General features: G+C 37.8%; 1 protein-coding gene across 1 annotated transcript in view; it reads right to left on the bottom strand.

The window, feature by feature from the left end:
- The window catches only part of LMO1 (LIM domain only 1), a 332446-nt gene that overhangs the window by 268602 nt on the left and 38707 nt on the right, over positions 1 to 25137 (bottom strand). Inside the window, exon 3 of the mRNA XM_048950045.1 lies at positions 12716 to 12772. The gene's annotated coding sequence lies outside the window, so the exon portion shown is untranslated. The remainder of the gene's footprint in view (positions 1 to 12715; positions 12773 to 25137) is intronic.

The following is a 25137-nucleotide window of genomic DNA, read 5'->3' as shown; positions in this document are numbered from 1 at the left end:
TGATTGTGATTCTGACAATGCAGAAGGTGACAGACAGCACGACTTTTGCAAATTCAGACTCCTTTTAAGTATCTTTTGGCTCACTTTGGGATATACATTTTGTTCCCTTTTGCATTAGCTTAAATCTAAATTTTGAGTGACTCCAGGGTTATACTATTCTAAAGGAGACTAAAGATCAGTGCTGGCCAGACTTGTTTCTGGAAAACACCCAAGAATACTAACAATAGATACATGTTTTATTCTAGCTCTTTGTGTTGGGAGCAATTAATTAAACAAAGTGCATTAAATCCTGATGCAGTGATTTTGATTCCTCATCAACATATCTACACCCATTTTTTTTCCCATGGCTTTTAAAATTTTTTTGATTGCTGACATATTTTTGTTTGAATACATCAATTTTGTACCTGCCTAGTTACATACCATATAAGTACACAATATGAGTCACCTTAGCCTTTTTAGGGTTTCTGAAACATAACATAAGATTTTATCCATTTTTATAAAGATATCCATTATTTCAGAACGACTGAACTTCTGAGACGTAGGTTTTGTCACTTTCTGGAAATAACAAAGCCATAAAACCGTTTCTTAAGTTATGCTCTAATTGTTCTGAGTCACTGCCAAATCTGAGATAGCAAAGAACACACTTATCACCTTCATCTAACCTGTATATCACATAATAAAGTCATGCAAAGTAAGGATACGTTCACAGGCAGTTCTGTCCAAATTCCTATTTACCCACCAAGATTGTCTGTCACCTTTCAACAGCAGTGCCAAAGTGGTTCCCTTAACACAACATAATAGCGGGAACAAAAATTCTAGAAAGAGATTGTGAATTCCTGTTCCATTTTCCTTGAAATAAATACCCACTAATTTCATTGAGAGCAAGAAGGGTGTAAGACAAAGTGTTTTTTTGTAGGAGAGTTCTGGAACAAAACTCTGTATCAGAGACCACAATAGATTCTTGCATATTAAAGTCTAATCATCTACGCCAAAACATGGGTTAAATAGCAAGGAATTCAGATCTTCAGCTACTTTTATCCTGGGAAATTCAATGTTTTGTGTGAACCAAGTGAAAATGTGGCCCTGTGTGAGGCTGTAGCCTAGAGAATATAGGCAGGAAGAGATGAAGTCGCCACAGAGTTGTCTGAATACATTAGATCACATTTGTTCTTGAACATGTAATCTTCTGTGGTTTATTCTAGAAGCTGATCACTGCAGAAAGCATGTGGCCTATCAGAAAAGGGTCTTTAGCCACCACCTTCAAAAAGACGTTCAAGACATGGGTTACAGGAGACAGGCTAGTCTAATTACAGACATGAGAATTCAGAAGAACCAGTCAAACATATCGCTAAAGCCTTCCATATGCAGAAAGTTTGGGACATAGCTGTTTATCATCCTTACTTTGTTTTTCAGTAGCAAAGCTCCACCTCACAAAAACAACAACGAACACCAAACAGTGAAAAGAAACACATTCACATGAAGTATTTGTTTCAGCTTCAGAAGACCAACCAGGAAAGCCCAGGAATGGATGCAACTTAGAGGCCTGTCTAGTGAGGCTAAGTCAATTTGCATAGAATTACCACCTATAATGCTATTATTTTATTTCTTAGCACTATTTGATTTATTCATTTACGAAGCAGTAGCTCTGAGGTGTTTGCTGATGTGAAGTTCAATTTGAGATTTCCCCTATGGTGCTGCAAGAAAACTTGTATGACTGCTGCATTGGCATGAGATGGAAGGGACATTGAGTCATTAGCAGTAATTGTGCACACCAGATAGGTAGTTCCTGGCACAGAAGCAATCTATCATCATCCTGACTTAGTGCATTGCAAATTTCAGCTTTTACAGTTTAAGGTCTCCATCATCTCAGTTAATATTATCTAGTGCAGAAATCTTCACATCTAATTAATGTTGGAGCTGCAGAGCACCTGAACAACCTGCATGCCAAGTGAACATATTTTTATGTCACTTTTAAAGCTATTATTCTCGGAACACTGTATTGATGTGCAGGGTTTAGGTTTCCTGCCATGGAGAACAAATTGTGACTAGGACTTTGGAGTCAACGTCAGTTATCAGCTGAGCATGAATCCTAAACACAGTGACACTGCCAACGAGCTAATCTGCTCCCAAGGTGCTTAAAGAAAGTGAATATCAACATGGAATAAAGAATTTCTGTTAGTTTTGCTTAAGGGTGATTAGTATTGGAATACAGTTTCATTTTAATATCCACAGTCAAGAAAGCCTATTAATAAATTACAGATGAGAAAAGCCTTAAGAATAATGAAAAATTGGACGATACATATTTTTTAATAATGACTTGTGCAGCTGAACCTGGGTATTTAAACAAGAGGAGGTTAAGGTGTAAACTATGATTGCAGTCTGTGAGAACATAAAAGAGGAACAAAGTCATAACAGATGTCTTCAAAGGCAAAAGAAAGAAGTCCAAGTGTCTGGTAGCTAAAAATCAAACATGGGTAGAAAAATGCTAGAAATTTAAAAGTAACTCTCAAATACAATTATCAGTGCATAAGACGCAAGGCTGAAATTTTAGTCTTAAAGGCCTAAGCTGAGCCTCAAAAACTAAGAAGATCTAGAACTGGTACACTTTGTTCTGTATATGAAATAACAGTACGTGTCAAGAAATTTGCAATAGAAGTTTGTCATTCTCAAGCTCATAGAAGAATGCTTTATTGATGCGATCCCATCTCCCTTCACCATCTCAAGATCCCTTTATTTTCCCCTTTTTTATGTTCTTAACCATTAAGAAGCCTTATAAGCTGAGTGCCCCCAGTTAATTGGAGGAAGAAATAAGGATGAAGTTCCCTCTTCCTTTTTCCATTGTGCATCTCAAATTAACACACATGCTTTGGGCACGAGGACAGACTTTTGTCACTATTGTCTTCTCTACAGCTGGAGATGGAAATGCTCTGCCAGTAAGATGGGCTGCATGAGATGGAGGACATAGGGATGATTAACCCATTCACTCGCACCACCTAAGACAACACCAGTTCACAAAGCCAAGGTCCAAACACTGCAGCTGTTGCCCTTGTCATTGTGGAGGCCTGAATGGCCTTGTTCTGTGTCTGCATATAATGCCTTTTGTTGTTTTTTTGAGAGTTTTTTTGCTGACTGGGGGAGGATATTTGCTGAAGACCAGGGACCAAGTTTTCTAAAAGCCCTAATCAACAATATCAACAATAACCAACAATAACCCCAGCCACTTTTCCAAAACCTCTCTTATAAGCCCATGTTTATTGCTTAATCAAGCAGCTTAGGCTGCTCCATTCTGAAGTCTACAGAACTGCTTTATCATAACTGACTACGCTTTTGCAGTAATCTTCAGAATGATGAGCAAACCAGACAATATTAAAAAAAATGCTTCAAATGAAAAAAATATCATGTTCTCTTGTAAGGAATATCTTGTAGTCAACTTTCAAAATTTATCTGTGAAAGATACGCAATCTAATTACTGCAGAAGATATGAGTTTTAGGCCCATCTTTTCTTCTATTAGAATAGTATTATTTAGTAGAAGACTCCATAGAAAGGAACCTGAGAAGAAAGAATACCGAATTTACAGTAAGGTAGAATAGCACTACTTTCTCACTATGTTCAGCTGAAGTTAACTACGAACAAATAATGCAAAAGAAGATGGGGCTGAATTGCCAGTCTTAGCTCTGATCAACAATGGACATAAAAGAGAATGGAAAGAGAGGATGTGAATACTTGCAGAGGTACTTGAGTCCGCAGCCATTACACCTTCCTAAATTTTCCAAAATAAAACTAGTTCTTTCCATTCTTGGTCCTAGCTGGATTTCTTGTTTTCTGGATCTGCTGTATCTCTTTAAAACTTTGTAAACTTTACCATGAACAACATCCTATGGCACCGAGTTCTCTAGATTTACCTACATGTTTGCATGTGTAGGAAGGAAACATCACCTCTCTTCTGTTTCTCCTCAAGCCTGCTGGTGATTTTATTTGATGTCCTTTACTTCCTGTACTGGGAGGGAGAGCTGGGGAGTGAATATAAGGGAGAACATTACCATCCAGCCATCACTATTAGATTCCCTCACCCTCTGTCCATTTAACTGAGGCAAAGGACAGGGCAAAGCAATAACTTGTAATTGGATAAGCACAAAATAATTCCAATCTCCCTTAGCCATAAGTGACTGTCTTTTGATGCACTTGTATTCAGGGAATAAGACATTCCTAGAGCACAGGCTTTGACTTCTGGTATTTCTGTACTTTAAAAACGCAACTTTATTATGGACACACACAGCTATCCTTGCCACATCTGCCCTAAGATTATTTACAGTATTTTATCTGCTTTGTGAGGAAGCCTGCAATGAAAATAATCATACAGTGAGTTGAAAATATGACTTCCATCTATCAACAGTACATTCAAATGCTTAGTTTTCCATCAATTTCCAAGTGAATGAGGTTCATTGTATTGAGAAATAAAAACAGCTTGGCCTTTGACTTCTTTCAAGATTACTCTCTTACATTAGTGTCCTCAACAGTTTCTTGCAAGCTTTGAAAAAATTAGATGGAATTCTAATAGATGGCATTCAAGGAACACAGACATCCATTTGTTCTTTACTCATTTCCACCCACTCTTACGGCCAACAAGACAGAGAAGCATTTAAAGTAAATACACATTCAAACATCAGCACAATGTGCCTCAAGGAGAAGAGAAGGCACCGGTGGTAAAACCTTATTGAGATGTATTATCAAGTAAAAAGATCTACACAAAGATCAAAACCTCATTTTCACTGTGTTCATCCTTCATAATACATTGGTAGCTTTGTCTCTTCTGTTACGTTTTTTCATACTTACTGTTCCTGAAGAGAATTATTTAATTAAACTCAGAGATTGAAGGAGGCTTTTCGCTAAAGTTTGAATTTAATTTTGTTTTGCATCCATTGTCAATGAGCATAAATTGTAGAGCTATTAGTGACAGTCAAAGCTTCACAGTGCTTAAGCAAAGCAAAATGGAGTTTGACTACATGCATATTGACATTGCAATCAGCCAGGATATATGATTGGAGCACAGTCATATATGTGCTAGTCCTAATCAAACTAATTTAATCAGTAGAAGGGAAGGCATTATACAGGATTAATATAAGCTTCGGGTAAGCAGTAAGAGGAGTGGTAAGCTTGTAGAGCCATATCTCTTGTATGTCTTTGTGACACTTTGTCAGAGAAATTATTTCATACATCCTGAGTCCTTAGGAAGTACCTGAGCTCTGCACAGTCAGCTGGGCATCAGGAAGGGAGGTAATTAATATCAGCTGGCAAGATGTACTTGCTGAATTTGTTGGGAAGACTGCACTCATTATTTACCTACTAACATTTGCTTTACATCACAACAAACCAGATGATGCAAGAGTCAGGTGTTTAGTTCAGCATTATAGCTCCTTACACTAGGAATTTCCATCTGGTCAGGGGTCAGATTTAATTCTTTTGTGTTCGTCAGATTGAACAAAGTATGAAATTACATTCAATTTTTATTCCATGCAGACAAAATCCACCACATTTACTTAAGAGATACTGGAGAAACAAGCCCTCATGTTAAGAGCTGATAAATGGAATGGATGCATCTTCAACAGTGTCAGCATCTGGGACATTACTATTTTAATATTTACTTTGTCTGAAGTGTTTTATTTTAAGAGTGTAATTCTCACCTCTAGAAAAACTAACATGATGTAGCAAACCATTTTTACAGATTCAACACTAAGCACGTACTTCAGAATAGTAAATGACACTCAGAAATGAGTCTGGCCCCAGTGGTGGTCAAGAGCAGATGGGAGGGTAAGAGATTCTACCTAAAATGTCACGACATGAAATGGAAAAGTGAATACATGTGAAAAAACTATAAGGTATCAGTGATAGCATCCAGTGATTTCCATTGCTGCCATACTGAGAAAGAACAAGCCACAAAGCTCTTGAAGTTTCAGTTTCAAAGTTATATCTTAGTGAACTTAATTTAAAACTTTCATCTCACTGGAAATTAAACAAATTCCAGTAGGAAGAAGCAAAAACAGGTTAGCTCCCCCACATGCAAGTATTTGGCTTGGCCTAAGGAATTTGGCAGCTAAAGCCTGAGATCCAGACAATCTATTTAGCTCTGACTTTGGACTCATTTGCAGACTCATATTCTCTTTCACTGCAATGACGACATGCTCACTTCATAGAACCTAACCTTTATTTCTTATAACCCTGCTCAAGCAATAGCCAGGCACAATAGCTACTATGACTGATCTTGATGATCTGGCTCGAAGGGAATTTGTGAGAAACATAACACAATAGCCAAGAACCTAATTTGAGCAATGTACCCAACTAACCACAGTGCTGGGCAGTGTGCAACTCAAACCAAATTTGGAAGAACATCCAGCCCATTCCAAATGTGGAAGAAATTATTGTCTTCAGTTTGTATGGAAATATGACTATGAATTAATTACACAAACATGAGCAGGGACACTTCCTGCAGAGAGCCCTTACACTTGGATGTGCAGAAATTCCTTGCTGCTACACATCCTTGGTAAGTGATTAATAGCAATCTAAGATACAATCTTAGCAAAAATTAATTGTATATATATAATCCTTTAGACATAAACCACTGACCAAGTCCAGGACTAAGTGCAACTGAATCCACTCCTAGGCTCCTTACCTCTTCAGTTCAAGGTGTTTAGAAAGCAGAGTTTACTCTGGACCTTGAGGCTCTCCATGAGCATCTCCAGGATGAACATGTTTAACCCTATCCTTAAGCAGTAAATAATCAAGAGTACCTTGTCATTTTTAATCCTGTTAAGTCATTATCTTATTTATGATTGAGCTGTGTTGAATCAATATTTTATATCAATAAATATATTGCTGCTTCTGTCTTATGAGTGAAGCATATCATTCTATTTACTACAAGTGCTCATGATTTGATTTCTTTTCTTTAAAGTAAAACCATTACAGTAAGTTACAGAAAGCACTAAAATATGGACAATATATATATGGACAATGTCTTTCTAGCCTTATAAAAACATATTAGGGGGCAGCACAGCAAGTTGTGACCACAGAATAAAAACGAAAGAAATTTCATAAAGCCTTTCCATCAAAATTTTCTTTAAGTGCAGCAGCAGAGCAAGGAACTGTCTCAGGTTTCATTGAAGAAATACAGTTAGTCCCTCTCCACCATTTTTTCTTTAAAAGAAAAAAAAAAGTTAAACAGTTTCATTTCTTCTTTTTTGTATGTCATTCAGTTTTCAAATGCATGCCTAGCTCCATGATATATCAACCCACTCTATATATTCTCAAGTTATGTATCACTCATTCCACTGCTTCCTACAGTTTTCAACAGAGTTTCACTTTATAAGGGATGGCACTACTCCACCCATCAACAGTGCAGGATAGCATGGTTTTCACTAAACAGTTGCAACATGATTTCTCTCTGATTTCTACTATTCTGCTCCACTGGAAATGACACAATGCTAAATATATAAATAATAAAGTAGGAAGTAAATGCAATTTACAACTCATCTCCAACAATATTCTTCCATCTTATTAGCCTCCTCTAATATTAAGATATTACCTACCCTTAAAAAAGGATAACTGAATCTTGTCCTGAGAAAGCTTACTTTCAAGTTGCATCTAAAATTTTGCTGGCAGAGAGAAATAGCCATTCCAGCACAGACTTGTTTTTTCTCCTTGAGGAAATAAAAAGTCCCACAGCTTGTTTCTATTCCCAAGAGATGTAGGACACCTGCTGCACCCTCTCACCCTATTCCACGTGTCTCACAGAAAACTTCCAAGTACAGGTTTACATGTTCTTTTATACACTGGTGATTGTAACACAATGGAAAGCGCAAGAAGACAGCAGAGCAGCAAGGTCCCAGATCACAAGTAAGGATCCACCCAGACACAACAGTAGTGGACACAAAAATAAGAGAGACTGCTTACTTTCAGAAGGCCTATAAGATCCTCAGGTTAGCAGAGATCTCCAGATGATCTACTGTCACCTCAACTGCCAACCCTTAAATGGAATCTGGGAAGAGGCAGATCCTGGCTCCATCCCTTCCAGTCATTCAGGTGCACTGCACGCAGCTGAGCTCCCCTGGGTTGGCCCTGCCTTCCTACCAGGTGCTCAATCACTGGTTTAAGCCATGACTCAGCATTCCCACTACAGCAATGATTGGTCTTCTTGTGTTAGACAATTTATGGAATAAAATTTTTCCATATACAAATTTCACCAGAGAAGATTGCAAAGGTGTTCTTCATCATGTTACTAAGAAGAGCAACCATATCTTTTTCACTGCAAACTGCAAAGCTGTCGCTTTAGAAGTATAAACTGGAACGTACAAAGCCTTGAGTCAAATGAAATATCATACAGGCATTTTTCTTCATAACATTCAGTAAGTCTGAATTTATAATATAATTTTACAAAATGCAATTTATTTCTTTATTAGGCAAATGAAACACACCTCGTTTAGAAGCATACAAGCGTACACAGTTAATCCCAGTCTTGTCTGTTTTTATTGTCTTTCGTATGTACCTTTGTTTGGGTAGGAAAACTCTAAAAGGTTTTATATTGGGTTTTTCTTCTCTTTATTTTAGTCCCACTAAAGTAAAAGATGACAGGTAATAATGTAATGTGTGGTAGAAGGAGAAATGCTGACAGATATTGTGTTACTTTGCTTCAATTAGGCTCTAATTACTTCTTCTCTTCAATTAGAAAAATCACATGAGCCAATTATGCCAGATAATGTGTGCTTATCCTATTCAAACTGCACAATGGGTAAGGTCTATTCACATTGATTATCTTCAATTTATGCTTTTAGCCTTTTTTTTCCTTCTGTCTGCATGGCCCATTACAGTTTTAAAGTGGAAGCTCTTAAGCAGTTCACAGTATTATGATATCATTCATAACAATTGTTATGTTTTGATGGAAGAATAATTTTGATGCCTTGAATGCAGAGGGGAGAAATCTCTTTGGATTGAATGTATTCCAATTTTGCCATTTTGGTTAACAGTATTCCCATAGTTTTTTAAATAAATATGATACAAGGTGGTCTACCATTAATGGGCAACTGACTAAACAGTTGGTTCTGTGAGAATAAAAAAGGATTTCAAAACCAAATATATGGTATTGAATACAATAACTCTCTCATTGTCAGCACAGAGGTATCAGTCCTAAAAGCCCCATCAGACCTCATTCATGAACAATCTGAAGAGCAGAGAGCAATCAGCAGAGAAAAAGTGACAAGTATAAAACCTGAAAGTGGAAAAAACGTAAGAATGTTTTCCTTCAAAATAAATGAGGAAAAAACGCAGTGTAAATCCTCACCAGCCATAGAACAGCCAATAAATTTGGATGAACAGAAAATACTAAGAAACAAACCTGAATACCAGAGACAACTTGAAGAACCTCAGGATTTAAAGGATTCTGAACAGCTAAGGAATTAACTCCTTTTAATACTCCAAAGATTAAAATACAGAATACATCTTTTGCTTTCCAGCAGCCTCTAGAGACGCGAAACACCAGGTAATCAACAGCTGACTCCAAATGACACTCATCTCAATCAGTGGGAATCTTTCTTTCTTAAATAACGCAAACTGTGCTCCCACTGGATTGGTTAGATAGAATTTATAGGAAGAGGAGTTGATTTCCTGGGGAACTGAGTTGAAAGACAGATGGAAAGACAGAAAGAGCAAAGACAAACAAACAAAAATGCAGCAAGAGGCTCTCAAAAGCAGTATTGTTGTTTCATCAGAAAAACAAAACTAGACAAAAACAAAAACAACAAAAAAAGATCGCAACTGCAAAAACCATCCGCCCCTTGAGTGCTCAGTCATCCTAGAAAAGATTTGCACTGACCACCAGAGGCACAGCTGTCTCTCCATAATGCACAAGCTGCAAGACAAAACAAGCTTCCTCCTGAGTGAAGGCAATCACCATAGATGCTACTGTTTAAAATGTGAAAAGAATTATTTTACAGTGTTCCTCATCTAATATATATTATGTGCCACTGCACAGCCCAGTCACTCAGCATAAGGTGTAACTACAATTGCTTTTAGTTGCCTTTTATCCATACCACTCTGAATGCCTTTGCATCATCAGCAGATGTTTCTCTTCTTCAAGTTTGGAAGATACATCAGTTTAAGCTCTTTTTAGTCCACCACATTATGTTTAAAATTCACCAGAATTTAATGGTTTTTTATTTTCTTCATTTGGCCTCAATTTTTAAAGGAAATTATTTTGCTATTAGCAACTTTTCCTGCCCTACTATTTAGCTGCCCTATACAGTTTCTATCCTTTCACAAATCTTTACAATCAGGCATTATGCATTGGTCCTATGCTTCCAGTACACTGTTATTAAGCAGCATCTAAGCTGCATGCAAGGATTTAATTCTCTTGGCTGTCCCTTTTAGTTTCGTTTTAATGAGCTTCCTCATTTTCACATAAATCTCCTTTTTGAAAGGGAAGCACAACTGTAGTGGATTTTTTTTGCCTCTTTTGCTCCTGTGGGAATACTGACCCTGTGTGTGTGGTGACGACTTTATCTAGTAGCTATCCATACAAGATTTTGAACTAGTTCAGAAACACTGCTCAAGTCCCTGTGAAGAATGCACTGCCTTCTATGGGATTGCTAACTGGTTAGTTTTGACTGACAGTCAAAATGTTTATGGTATTCTTCTGCATGATTTCCATCCAGAATAGAGGAGAATGGAAATCTGCATTATCACTGTATTTCCTGGCCTCAGCAGTTTCCTGATTTACAAGCATTTAGAACAACAACTGTTTTTTATGCTGCCATCTTTCAAAGGAATTAACAGGGGAATATGAATATGAATATCCTACATCTTCAGGAAATGTTATTTTAGCTGGCAAAGTAAAAGATCAGAAGCTAGACATTTATGGAGTTCACATTAAATATAACATGGAGGTGTTCAATATAAGGGTCATTAATCCCTCCTGATAAGCAATGGAGAGGAGTCAGTAGGGCTTCTTAGGTAAGTGGGGAAAAAAGTCCAGAGGAATTTCTGCATACTCACAATGAGAGCCAGTAAAGTAGCTTAGCCTAAGTGCTTAGCTTCTTGATGGGTACACTAGGTGAGATGAATCCCATCCTAAAAGTTTTCTATTATGTTAAAAATAGAGCATGAATTAAGTATCAAACACTTTGTTAAATAAACCAAATTGTGATGGTACAGAGGTTAAGTCACTTAAACTAGTTTTCAGTTATGCCTTTGCTATGCAAGTATGACAAATATGAACACACATTAGGTATAAATCTGAGCTCATTTTTACATGTGACATAAACATATTCCCTAAAAAGAAGGCTGCTCAAGAATACTAAATTCACATAGTGCATCATAGGGTGGAAGCTATAGAGTTTTTTTTTAAAAAGGTACATGTTATATTCTGTAAAATTACAATATGTGTGTTTATCAATATATAATTAAAAAGAACTTTTTACATGACATAATGAATGTCATAATGGAACTCTAGCATTACAGGGAGAATAATAACCTGTAACAGGCAAAATCATTTTACAGTTGGCTGTAACTAAGGGATATCAACAACTGGTACAGTGATACAACTGAGACACCCCACTATTCTAAGTTGCCACAGCATTCTCTACAGAGTTGTAGGTAAGACAAGCCTGTAATAATAATAAAATTAAATAATTAAATAAAATCAGAATAATAAAATAACAAACTGTGGATAGGCAAACAAGGTTCTCTGCGATTAAAATGCACTGTAAAACTCAGTGTTGGGATTTTCTCCCCTCCCTCCATCCCACATGTCTTTGAAGGCCAGATCTAGGTCTTGTCAAAGTCAAGGTATCTCACGGTCACCTGCCATATGGGAAAGGAGCCAAGAGAAAAAGAATTTCCTCACAGAAATTTTGCAGTGGCAGAAATTTTTAAAAGTTAAAATATCAGATGCCAACAGACTTCTAGTCAATCTGCCAGATCAAAGACTGGAATATGTTTAAACAAGAATTGAAACTCTTGGAAAATGATGTAAGCAACATATTCCCCTCCAAAATCTTCCTACCATCACTCAAAATTCAATCAACTTCACAGTCTTTCTGGAATTCAGAAACACTTTCTGAGTCATGAAAATGACATAGAAACAGAAGCTAAATTTTTAAAATGCTTTTTGCACTCGCGAAAAAGTATCAAACAGATTTGTTTTTTAAGACTAGACTTCCATTTCTCAATGGCTCACACCTCTTCTTCAATTTAAGGACATTGAACATGGCAGCTCTTGCCAATTTGATTAGGATGATTATAAAGTCTTTATAACTGCACAGTGAATCAATCGAGTTGTATCAGTTCATTTTACTAAATAGACTCAATTTCTATAAATTGTATAGAAAGAGTTGACAAACTAATTGTTTTTGTTTGAACTTGGATTCTTCAGTTGAAGGAATGGTAAGGTCATTGTTTTAAATATAAAAGGCACTATAACATCAAACCGGCAGACTTATTTCCATCATCTAATGAAAATAAACCACAAAGAAGTAAAAACGTGCAGTTCCTGTCACTATACTGGCTTCTATGCATAAGCAGAAATAGCAGTACCAACACCAATAGTTCTGTGAGTAGGTTACTTTATTGCTTAAAAAAATAAAAATAAAATCTTTCTCTCTAATCCAAAGCACTCCATTAGTGGAGAGATCATACAAGAAGGGCTGCTATTGAGTTCAGATATGCTCTTACCTTAATAGAATTGCATCTTCTTTTTGCATCTCTTCAGCACTATTACGTGCTTTCCAGCTGGTAAGAAAAAGAAGGAATAAAATTAGATCTTGCATATACTTGCAATTATTTGGGAGCAGGTATGCTATGGTAATAAAAACAAGGTCGGAGAGATGGGGTAGCAAATTAGAAAAGTAGTAGTTTTTCCATGTATACAAAAAAAAAAAAGGAAGAAAACTCAGGTTTTAAAATGTATGTGTGCAAATTCATTGTCTCCTGGGTTTTTGTAACAGTTTAGAAGCGAAACGCAGCTTACGAGCATGAAGTATTCTCACGGTTGATTTAAACTACTGTAAATTGCTCTGCATTTACTCACTATAAATACTACTTATAAAAAAAAAAAAAAACAATTACAAACTATAAGTAAATGCTTTTAGTTGAAACGCTACTTTTTATAGAAGCACGATATCTTTATCATTTGCCTCAAAGTTTCTGAAATAGATTACAAGACAGATTGAACTGAAATATTTTACCCATGATGAGAATTCAAGTCAGTCTCTTCCTATACATTACCTGTTCTTAATCAAGAACTTTTGTATATAAATGCAAGCAAACACAAACAGACGTCAACAGGAATCAAACAGCACAGCAGGGAAGCAGACACCCCGAGGAAGCACGAGAGATCAGACTGTCAAAACAATTTCCTAGTTTTAAATATGAACAATAAAGACGTGGAGGTTAAAATTACAACCTCACTGAAAACATAGCTATGCTAAAAAGATCACATTTCAAATGGATTACTTGAAATCAGTTTTAGCACTAAAATGAAAAGCAAGTATATGCAACTCAGTGGGAGACAATTAAGATTCTTCTAGGTAGACAAACTGCAGTAATCACTCAGATCTGGTTAAGGGATTTATGGTTAATAATTATAATTACAGAACTGTATCTGTGATGAATACTCTGTGTTGGGAATACAATAATATTGCATTTTTAAACTATGAAATAATTCCTGGGAATATTTAGCTCTTTTTTTTTTTTTTTTTTTTGGCATCTCATCCATTTTATGAATCAGCAGGAGATCTGACAAGATGACAAAAAAAAGGTTTCCTCCTCCCTAGACTTATATATGCTCAGGTATGCCCATTGTTACTGCTGTTCTGAACAACTTACTGACTGTGGCATGTGCTCTCATATGTGTTGTTTTGTCAAACAGGATTTTGGTACTCAATTTAAGTATATGTTCACAAGCTCTACAATGATTTGGATCTCTGCCCTTCATTTCTGGAAAGGTTAAGATCTTCCCTGTTCTAGTCCCCTTCTTCTCCAAGAAGGCTACACTGCAAATAAAGCAGTGTAATCTTCCTTGACTCCAGGTATTAGGCCTGATTTTTCTCTCTTCCCCATCCACAAAGGAGAGGGAGAAGAATCTAAAGGCCTTGCTGGTGGTACCTTCCTTCATTCCTTTCCATGCTCCTCCCTGCAACAGATGGGCTGCTCAGCTGGGTTACTGTCCTTTGTGTCTCAATTATTCTCCTCTCTTACCCTCTGAAAAACAGCTGAAAGTTAAATATAGGGAAGAGAAAATACACTATCAGTAAAAGTTGAAAGGAAAAGACTCTCTCTCTCTCTTTTTTTCATAATTAGACCCATTCTAATAAATTAAAGCAGGTGCCACTGCAATATGGCACTTAATCACCTCCAAGGTTCCTGTCTGAAGTATTATTGGTACCTTTCAAAAAACAAAACAAAACAAAACAAAACAAACAAACAAAAAAAAAAAAAAACAAGAAAAATAATGAGGATACAGACTTAAAATTCTTTAAATAACTTTTCAATTTCTGGGCATCTAGCCCAACAAGTCCTTACTGCCATTGTAATGCAAGTAATAAATAATTATCTTCCCTCTCCACTGACTAAGAAAATGATTGTTGCAATTTCACAGTTGGGGGGTGGGGAAACAAAACAGTGACTTTCCAGGTTCCCTGAGCTTGTCAAGGTCTCTTCTTTTTAAGGCATCAGTTGACTCTCCTATTTCCTACAGAAATCAAGCATTCTATAGAAGGAAACCAGGCAGCACTTGAAAAAAGACAGGGAAAGGGCCTGTTCTTATGTGCTGTCTGGCTGGGTCAGCACACATATGGAAAGCTTTTCTGAGTTTATACATCCAATGCCTGGAGTGAGGATTCCTCATAGAAGAAGATAGAAAACCCTACTGAAGGAGTCCACGACAGAGAATTTGACAAAATGTTGAAGCACCGAGGACAATACATAACTCAAAGTAATGCTGCATGTTCAAGGCTCTTCATTATAATAGTAGAGGCAGACATGGAACAACCGAGACTTTCTTCCCTGTAAAACAGCAGTCTAAAGTCAACTGCTAATTCAAACAATTCTGGGTATCTTAGCAGCTGCAAACCAGCACGATGGAACTAGAGCCAGAAGATAATGCTGAAAAGCAGTTGTTAGTCCACAAGCACGGTTAAAATACGCTTAAATAATACTTTTCAAAGGCACTTAGTTTATAGAAAATCCAAGTGCAGTTGGAAGAAATTGAATGCATCAGACTTAGTGCATAAAAAAAAGGCAAGTCATTAAGTGTATTTTGGGTCCACCTCTTCACTGGAAAAAAATGAGACTAACAATAGCACCAATGTGACATATCCCACAGTGACAGAGAACATGCTGGGAACAGCTTGTCTGGGCACATCATGTACAGCAGACAAGGTAACACTGCACACCACGTCCATGACTTTGGCTATGTCTCCAGGAGCCAGCACACTCCACAGGCTCTGCACTCCTCTCCATTTGGCATTCAACACCCCTTCCCTCTTTCAGCCTGGCATCTGCAATGCAAGCAGCAACACGCTGCTGTACCAAAGCACTGCTCCAAGGTCAGGACAGCAGAAAACAGCTGCACATTCCCTTCCTGCTCCCACCCACCCATGCGCAATAAATCCACAGCATCCTGGTGCAGCTGTACTCCCAGTGGTATCACTGAAAATAGCCCTGCCCTGCTCACCCAGCTCCCTCATGAGCCAGACCTGAGAATATACTAAATCCTAGACATTGTATTTTGAGAAACAGCTTAATGGAAGTTACCAAGGGATGCAAATTAGACTTCATAATAAAGAGACATGTACCAATTCAAGTTTGAGTTCAATTCCCAGAATGGCATTACCTGTGTGGCGTTAACTCTTTATTATTCAAAAGATTGCTAACTGTTCAGATCTGCACAAATGCATTCATGCTTCATTCATTTCAAGTCAATAATAATGGATTCTTACTATTGATTATACATGAGCCTTTTTGTCCCATCATAATGAAATTTTAATGTTGATGGTCCCCAAACTATTATTTCAACCGAATAACAGTGAGACTTGACAATTACCATGCTCTGCGAATTGCAGGGAGAACTAATAAGGTCATCCTTAATAACTTTTTGTTTACTTGACATTTGGTAATTCTATAGCTATTATGTATTATTTTAAAGTCAGAGGAGTGCTTTGCAAAGAAATGTTGTCTCCCCATGGACCAAGATACTATTCCAGCAGGAGGAAAGCCTCCTCACACCTGCTACCTGACCTGTACTCACTGTCACAACCTGAGCCCTGCAGCACAGAAGCAGTGTGGCTCTACCACCACAGATTAAAAAAGGTAACTACAAAATTACAAAACACACCTGTGTTGTTTTCAGCATTTTTAGATATTAGTTTTTTTGGAGAGCCACAGGTAATAAACAAGGTGGTGGCTGCCCCAAGGCACTGACAGGAAGGTCTGTGGAACCTCCTAGAAGCCACACGGGGTCCCTCAGGCATCAGAAGGAACCACACGCAGCCTCTCACACTTGACTTTTTCCCCTAAAAAGCAAAGAGTGGCAAATGGGGGGCCCTGGGGGCACATGTGGTGAGGGATGAAGGTTTACATGAAGAGAAAACAGCTGTGAAGAAACTGCTGCATGGATGCAGCAGCAGCTCTGGAGGCAATAAGGAAATGGGATTCAGGGCAAACACATGCATAAGCATAGTCAGCATTCGTAGTTTAACTACTTGTATAAACACTGCCATGTATCTGAGCTCCCCAGGAGTGTGTTTCCACACATTGCACCCATTCAGACCTGTCTGGATGCTGTGGGTTCCTATAGGAGAAACACTTGGTTGGTACAGGCCTGTCTGCACAGCCAGAAAAGACACAGTGCTTATGGGTCATTCAATCTTGGAAAGAAGATTTCCATGAAAAACACTTTTCTGCTTGTTCTGGTCCGTGTGCTTCTGGCAAGGTGGCTAAAACCAGGAATGTGGCTACTGAAAGAAAATAAATAAGTAAATAAAAGTAAATAAATGGCATTGAAGATGGATTCTTTTTAGAAAGCTGGAAAGACTTGCAAGGGACTTGTGGAGGATTCCACAATCCCAGCCACTTTCCAAGCAAACACCCACAGTCACTCAGAGGAAACAGCAGTGCTCCTCTCACCAGGGCACAGTCATGCTCACCTGGCACTGCTTTAGTGCTTGGGATCAGCTGGAAAACAGGAATCAGCAGAGCACTCTCTTAATGAGCACCATTTCTGAAGCAGGAAAGGGAAGAAGAACAAGCTATATTAATAAACAAAAAGACATCCCAGGCCTAGGGTTACTTTCCTGCCTTCGGTGTTATATGTGCAGTTTCTTGGTTATCCAGCTTTTTCCCGTACTGCAATATCCCGAATACAACAGGGATACAAATGCTAGGAATAACTATTTGCAACTGACACAATCTGCTTCAATTACAGCATTCTCCAGACATACTGAAATAGTAAAGGTTTGATTTGATGTAACGCTTAACTCAAGATAGGCAATTTGACATGGTTAACAATGCATGTGAGTAGAGGAGAAACAAGTACCAAGAATCTGTACCTGATCCTGCTGAGCAGTAACACCTGCTTCCATAACTTCACTACTAGTCACTGGTTATGCAAATGGAGAGACAGGATTTATGTATGCTTAAATTTATTTTTTCACTGCTTTATTTTACTGTCTCCTCTTGAACAGTCCTTTCATGATACTGTAGTATGCCAGGCAAGGGAGCAGTACCCATTCATTATGCTCTGAAACTCCTACCAAAGAATTTTTCCTCACCTAAAGTTTGCAGGAGCTGCTTAAAACAGGGAAAGAATATCTACCCATACCACTCACTATCTCCAGTGCAAATCTGCCTTTTCTGCAGATCTTTATCTTTTTCTTATCAAAGACAAGAATGCAAGCTTTTTTATTTAACAAGTCAACCCTTCCCACATCCTCCCCTATAAAAAGAAAAAAAAACAACAACAAGCAAGCAACCAAATAGTGACAAATATACATAAAAACAGAAATGTTAAATATGTTATGAAACTGCATGTCAATGCTGCTCATACAAAGAATCTTTCAGTTTCAGGAATCAAGTTTCTTTACTTGCATTACGTGGAGGATATTAGATTAAAAAGGTAGAAGAAAGAGGTCTTGCAGTGAAATTCCCAATTAAAAACCTCCAAGTGATTTTGCACTGAATCTGGAGTAGTGTATGGGGTAAAAAAAAAGAATGAGGACCTGAGAAAACAGGATCAAGAATGAAAAAAGAAAAATACTTAAGAAAGACTGCTTCGGCTTTCTCAAGAAAATTGAGTTCTGTTTGGCTCAGAAAAGGATAAAATGTACAGAGGTTTTTCAAAGTCTTCCTAAAATTAAACCAAAGTCAATTACAGCTCAGTCTCAAATTGAAACAAAAAATTATTTGGAAGACAGGCTATTTTTCCAGCTTTTTTTCCCCCTCGTCTTAAAAATATCAACAAAATGAGAAATGTCTCTATTCAACCTCAGCCTTGCTCCCAGTGCAATCTAGCTGTGGAAGATATACTGTGCATAAGTCACAGCCAGGCCTTTTTTTGTATTTTCAGCATCATGGATAAAAGAATTACAAAAATCCCTGTCGTCATATATTGGTATTCAGATTTCTAAATTCCTTTTTTTCCCCTAAATTATATGAAAGTGTTATTGCTGCGGGGTTCAGTTTGCTTTTAAAGCTATTTGGGATGAATATTAGAGCTATCGGGATTTCTTGTGAAAGTACACACACTGAGACCTCATTTATTATACTTGAGTGATCAATATATTAATAAAAGTGAAAGCAGGGAGTTGGTTAATTATTTCCATTAACAGAGCAAATGGAAAGGAGAAGAAAATGCCACCATTCAAACAATACCAATTCTAAATAAGACAGAAAATCACTTCCAGCAGCAGTCATTAAACATCTGGACAAAACTTACACACAGAGTACACTGCTTGGAAAAAACACAGAACACCACACCAAATCTGCTCTAACTATAATGAGAGTAATGTACCCCAGAAGCAGTCTAATCAATAGCTCAGATTTTCTACAAGCATCCACTCTACTAAAGCAGAATTCTCCATAATAAATAGATGCTTAATGAATTGCACAAGGATAAATACAACATACCTTAATAAATGCACTTATTCCCTCCTTAAAGATAAAATGCAACAATAAAAAATGCACACATCTAAAACTCAGGAGAACAAGTTTCTACCACAACAATTACATGAAGGCTCACGTATTCCTGCTTCAGATGAAAGATATACATTTGTCTTGTTGTAAAAGCTGCCTAAAGTTTCAGATACGTGAAATTTTTTTTGCTTTGCTGATTACACAGTAAAATGTAAAAGTTATGGCATAATCTTAGACTTCAAGAGAATTCCAATCTGCCAAATAGATCTGCACCACCACTGCCTGTCCTGTGTCTGATCACATCACTCCCTCTCACTGCTCTGCATCGTGAAGCTAAGGTCTCTTAACCAATTTTGAGCTCAAATTTACAAACGTGGGGAAAGTTTCGTTTGCATTTGAACATCCACATTCAGAGCTTGTAAGTAAACAAAATTGATGCCACCTCCTGTCTTTTTAGGGAACTGTAAATACTCACATGCCTATCATAAATGTGATTACTCATACCCGGCTTTAGTGCTCCCCTCCCACCTGGAGGTCCCAGCACTACTTGTTACCAATGAGTTTTTGGTAAGGATTTGGGTGTCTCTTGGATTTTCTGGGCATTTTTCTGCTTTGCTGATTTTTCAGGACATCTCTCCCTCTGACTGCTGTTCTGCAGAAAAGTCATCTCTGACCTCTCCTGTATTCTTCCAAAACACTCTGCCATTGTATCACTGCTGCACCCTCTGATGCCTTATCAACAGCTCTAGAGTTAATGACGCACCTCAGCAGAAACAGCCTCACAGCCATTATCAAATGCATCAATATTGCAGTATACAATAAATCCTGAGTTCCATTGGAGCACTATTTGTTCACAACAATTCATTTTCCAACTGCACCTTCCCAACCTTGAAATCAGAGCACAAGCAGTTCTCCCTCAAAGAGCTCTTGCACGGATGTTTCTTGGACAAGCACTTGCCTTGCACAGCAGAACAAGGTTTTCGATGTCTCCTGGCATGCACCCATCGTACGCCAGGAACTATAACATAATTATTTTTCCTGTAATTTGTTCTATTCACTGCATTTTTAGTTCTTAGCTCAAAGAAATGATGTGCCTGTCTGTTGGGCAAAAGCATTGCTTTTCTTTTCTTTTTTTTCTTTTCTTTTCTCATTTTTTTTTCCTAAATAAAAGCCAGAACCAAAAGCTTCTGTTTTGAACAAATTAGTCTGTGAGACATTATACTGAATTCTGAAAGCTATACACTCTCAAGCCACCACCTTTCTTAAAGAGCTCAGATTTGTGCTACAACTGCATATTCTATTTCTGAATGCACCAAAGATCTTTTAGAATCAACAGCCTTTAACATGCTCCCCAATTATACATTTGTCACTTTTCCCCTGAAAAATGAGCTCCAGCCATCAGAGGACAGCATATCTGGCTCTACAACAGGGACGTCGATGCTGCAGAACCAAAATCAAGTATTCAATTTACAATGTCAGAGTGTGGGCCCTCCTTATATTACATAGCTCCTGTTTTAGATTTAAAGATTGCTTTCTATTTGAGACCATATGCCATAAAGACTGACAGTTTTGCCTGTAGCTGGAGAAACTATTAAGTCTTGAATTCCCATGCAAAACTATTTTCACAAGTGACATGGCCTGAAATCTTGTCATGAATCTCCATTCTTTTAGACTGGGTAACCATGTGTTGCACTAGTGTACTGCCACTGCCATCTTTGCTTGTCATAGCGATGGTACAGTTTGAGCCATTGCAAACCCCACTAGCAGCACAAGCTGGAGCTGGCCTTAGGATTATCTTGATAGTAGGCTTAGAGTTAAGTTGTAGGCCAACCAATAACTGCACAGCGATTGCCTGCCAAAACTAAGGCATATCAGTATTGATGCAAGAGAGCTTGAAATTCCATTGAAGTGACTTAATTCCCTATCTAGTTAAACTATAGCTTCCTCATATTAAAAATCTGAAGAAATAGTCACCATCTTCAATTTGGCCATCAGCACTCCCAGGGCTTTGTTCACATTTTGGGAGCATGTTAAGACAAGCCTTTTGTGTTGTTATCCAAGTGACTACTGTACCTCTCTTCTGTAATCTTCTAGTTATCCTCTGTTTCCAAGTTAGAGAACAAAGATAAAAATCTTAATATTAGGGACTAACAACACCAAGAAATTCTGATAGACAGTAGAGATGCTAAAAGAAAATGGCACCTGCCTTTCAAGCTGATCTTTTGCAGCAGTTTTAGGGAATCACCTGTTCTGCCCTCATAGCAAGATTCTTCATTGATTTATTCTCCATTTGATCCATTATATTATATAGCACTTTTGAGCAGAGTACGCAGTAATAAAACAAAGTATAACAATTAGCAATGACAAAAGCATGAGCCAACAACTAGCAGCCTCAAGTGAGGACAAAATATTAGGCTGACATAAAAAGGAATCTAATCTATGGATGAAATGCTTTTAAGAAGTCAGGATAAAAGAAGCATTAAAAGACGACATTAATAGTGCAAAGAGCAGCAGATGAACAGAAAAGGAAAATCCAAAATAGCAGGTCCAAAAGAAGCAGCATGGCATCCTATTTATAAATAGCATTTAGAAGGATTAAAAAAAAAAAAAAAAAGAATAAAAAAGGATTGCATGGGAAAACTAAGGAAGAATCACTTTCAATCTGGGGAAATGATGAGGTAAAGGAAGAATTTGTTGCCAAGAAACAAAGATTAAATTGAAAATATGTCTCCAGTCTTATACAACGGACTGGGATCTGAATGTTCTGTTTATAGATCTGTCTCAGATCTGCACTGACTTGGTCCAATCACAACACTCAAATCCCATCTTGCAAAATGAAGGTGCTTCCTTTCTAATTCTCATTTGAATTGTGAGAAATACATCTTCTTCTGTACATTCACATGTTATCACAGCAGCAGCTGCTGCACAGGTCTGCATTTTAGGAGAGACATTAGTGAACGAACGCTGTGAGAAGAGAATTGAAAACATGGCCAAGAAAAGAGAACACAAGGTGTGTGGCCTACTTAGAAGTTGGCTGAACAACAAAAAATAAGTAAATAAGTAAATAAATAAATTAGGTGCTCTCTATGCGAGTAACACTGTGGAAGCAACTATAATTTAAGAGGAAAAAACAAGCACAGAGCTCCCATATATAGCCAACTGACTAGCATGCCAAGTAGTAAAGAGAGCTCTTACAGGATGCTCCCCCTCCAAGAGAACTTCTACCAGACTTTGGTTTCCCCAGAAGCTACTTTTAGGTGAAGCAAGCGATGATGCCTGACTGCTGTGTTTTATTTATATTGAGACATAACCTTAACAGCAACTGACAGGTAACAGAGATGCACGTCTTCATCCCTCTGCTCCTATATGAGCATCAGCTTCACCACTTTCCAGAGCTTAAAGACCCTCCTTCCCCTCTCACAGGTATATCCCTCTATTCAGCAACAAGCTGCTTCTGTTTTAATACACTTTATGAACTTGCTAAAGCACATTCTTTAAATCTGCACAAATCCACCTCCACTCAGCACACCATTAACGTAGCCCTGCTTACTGTAAAGCTTTGCTAGCTATTAAAGAAGATACACTTGAAAAAAAAATCACTAAGGTGGCTCAGGCAGAACAGGTATCACGCTGCCTGTATTACTTCCAAACTGGCTGACAGTGTTATTTGCCAGCACAAATTATCTCTGAGTAGTTCTGCACATCTACAATTTTTAGTACCCACTTTCCACACCCCCACACACCTCCCTTCATCCTTATTCCCATTAGGAATAGCCCAGATTCTTTAATTGACAAGAGACTGCCCACAGTTTGACATTTTTATGTTAAACTAACAGTCACATTACTTTTTCATTTTTAAAAGGTACTATTCTTGATCAGCGCCAACACACATATTATTGAGTGCCTTTCAAAGATGGCATTTAAATATTGCTAATGGAATTTCTTTGTAATCAGTCGCAGAGAGTTTAACTCTACCACACAGTAAAGCCTTCCTAGCATCTGCCATCGACTCAAATAACACAAGATTCATAACTAACTCTCACTTCAGTTTTTGTAAACATGCTAAAACAAGAGAGTGGCTTTTCAAAAGAGAGCTTTGTGAGTGCTGCACTGGTAAATCTCATCTGCAGATGTGCAGTGTTCGGTGAACCTCTGAAGACTTTTCCGATCATGGCAATTAAAATAACAATTATGCAAGGAACTCAGACCCACTTGGATTTCTTCTCTGTTGTCAAGCTCTTCCTTTGTCGACAGAGATAACTCTATTATTAGCCTTACCACAGATGCATATTGCAGCACTAACAAAAGTGGTTTTCAGCCTTAGACTCCTCTCCTCTTACTCTTCAAAAATAATCTTATTACCCACACTAAGTTATTATGTTATTGAAATAAATTCTGGACAAGTCGGTGGGTTTTATTGTAGAAAACAGCCAACCAGCTTCCTTTAATCTGCCCTTACTCAGGAAGACATGAAATATTTTTAACACTTCAGAAATCTGCCACCCTAGTTTGGATAAAAAAAAAAAGAGGTGGTTGGCATCATTTTGGGTAACATTACTCTGGGAATCACAGGCCAGTGTAACAAGGTTGGCCATACCCTCTGCAAGGCTGGGACTTGAGCAATTCCCTAGTTAATTCTAGCCTATCACAGCTACCTTGATAAATACTAATGAATCAGACCCTGTCTCTATCTGTGCAATGGACTGTAAGCTTGGCATCAGTGCAAAATGCAAATTTTAAATCCAGGGGCAATTTAAGTCAAATACTGCTTTACAAAGAAGTTCCTGATGGTGCAGTTACTAGAACTACTTGTAATTGAGAGCTCAGCCTCATCTAACATAGAGCACATCCTAACAAACTGGATGAGCTTTCTGTCCAGGGAAAGGAAAGAAAACTCCTCTTTACATATTAGGAAAAATTCTTACAGTGCTTTGCCATCTGTCCTGTCCTGTCAATATCTGTCCCTTGGGAAAAAGTAACTCATCCAACCCAACTGTGGGTTTTTGTTTCATCTACACTGATATCTATTTTTTCTTTTTTAAAATAACACTGGCTCAGCTGTATGCTATACCAATGGATACCACAGGGTAAAACTTCCTTTAGAAGTTTAACGTCTCTTGGTTTAACCAAAAATGACAATCGAGCAACAATTTAGGTTGAAAGGGACCTTAGAAAATCATCTGCTCTAAATTCTCCACTTTCCAAAACAAAAGCAGCTTTGTTCATGCAGCGATCACTAAAGATTCCCTAATTTCGTATATCTCTGTCATGACCCCTTAAGAAAGCAAATTAATCAGCTTTCAGTCTCATGTAGTAAAAATACTTCCTCTGTGTTTTTTCATACCTCTGAGTACTTTTTCTCTGACATGTCTGATGCTTACAGGAAGAACTGATCATTAGGAATAATCCAATCTGATGGAGTTAAATCCACTTGGCATCTGGTCACGGGTGGTGCCCCCCAGGGCTTGGTACAGGGGTTGCTTCTATTTAACATCTTTATTAACAATCTTGACTAGGGGATTGAGTGCACTCTCAATAAGTGTGATGACACCAAGCTGGGAGGGAGCATTGTAGCATAAACACCACGCTTGATTTCACAAAACCTGTTTTACTTCTTCATCAGGTACAGTTTGGATACACTGCAGGCCTAATCTTAACTATCAGTGACTCAGCCACAAGGCTTCTAAAGATTTCACATGCACCAACTCGATTCAGTCTCTTCCTTTAGCCAAAAACTTTTGGTGATGCATGTTCTAGACAGGGAAATTTATGGGTACCCTCTATAAATTGAACCATTTATTATCAGAAACCCATTCTTCTGATGAACATATTTATCTTTGGGATCATCTCATGCTGGAAGGACCCTTACTTCCTAACACTAAAAGGGTATGTTCCAAATTCCCTGAAGAGTTCTTAACATAAACCAAGGATTCTACAGTCTGTTTTCCTGTTTTGTTCCATTATTA

Source organism: Lagopus muta, chromosome 6 (genome assembly GCF_023343835.1).
Source record: "Lagopus muta isolate bLagMut1 chromosome 6, bLagMut1 primary, whole genome shotgun sequence".
Taxonomy (NCBI): domain Eukaryota; kingdom Metazoa; phylum Chordata; class Aves; order Galliformes; family Phasianidae; genus Lagopus; species Lagopus muta.
The sequence above is the reverse complement of the archived record's forward strand: the minus strand, read 5'-3'. Positions and strand labels throughout refer to the sequence as shown.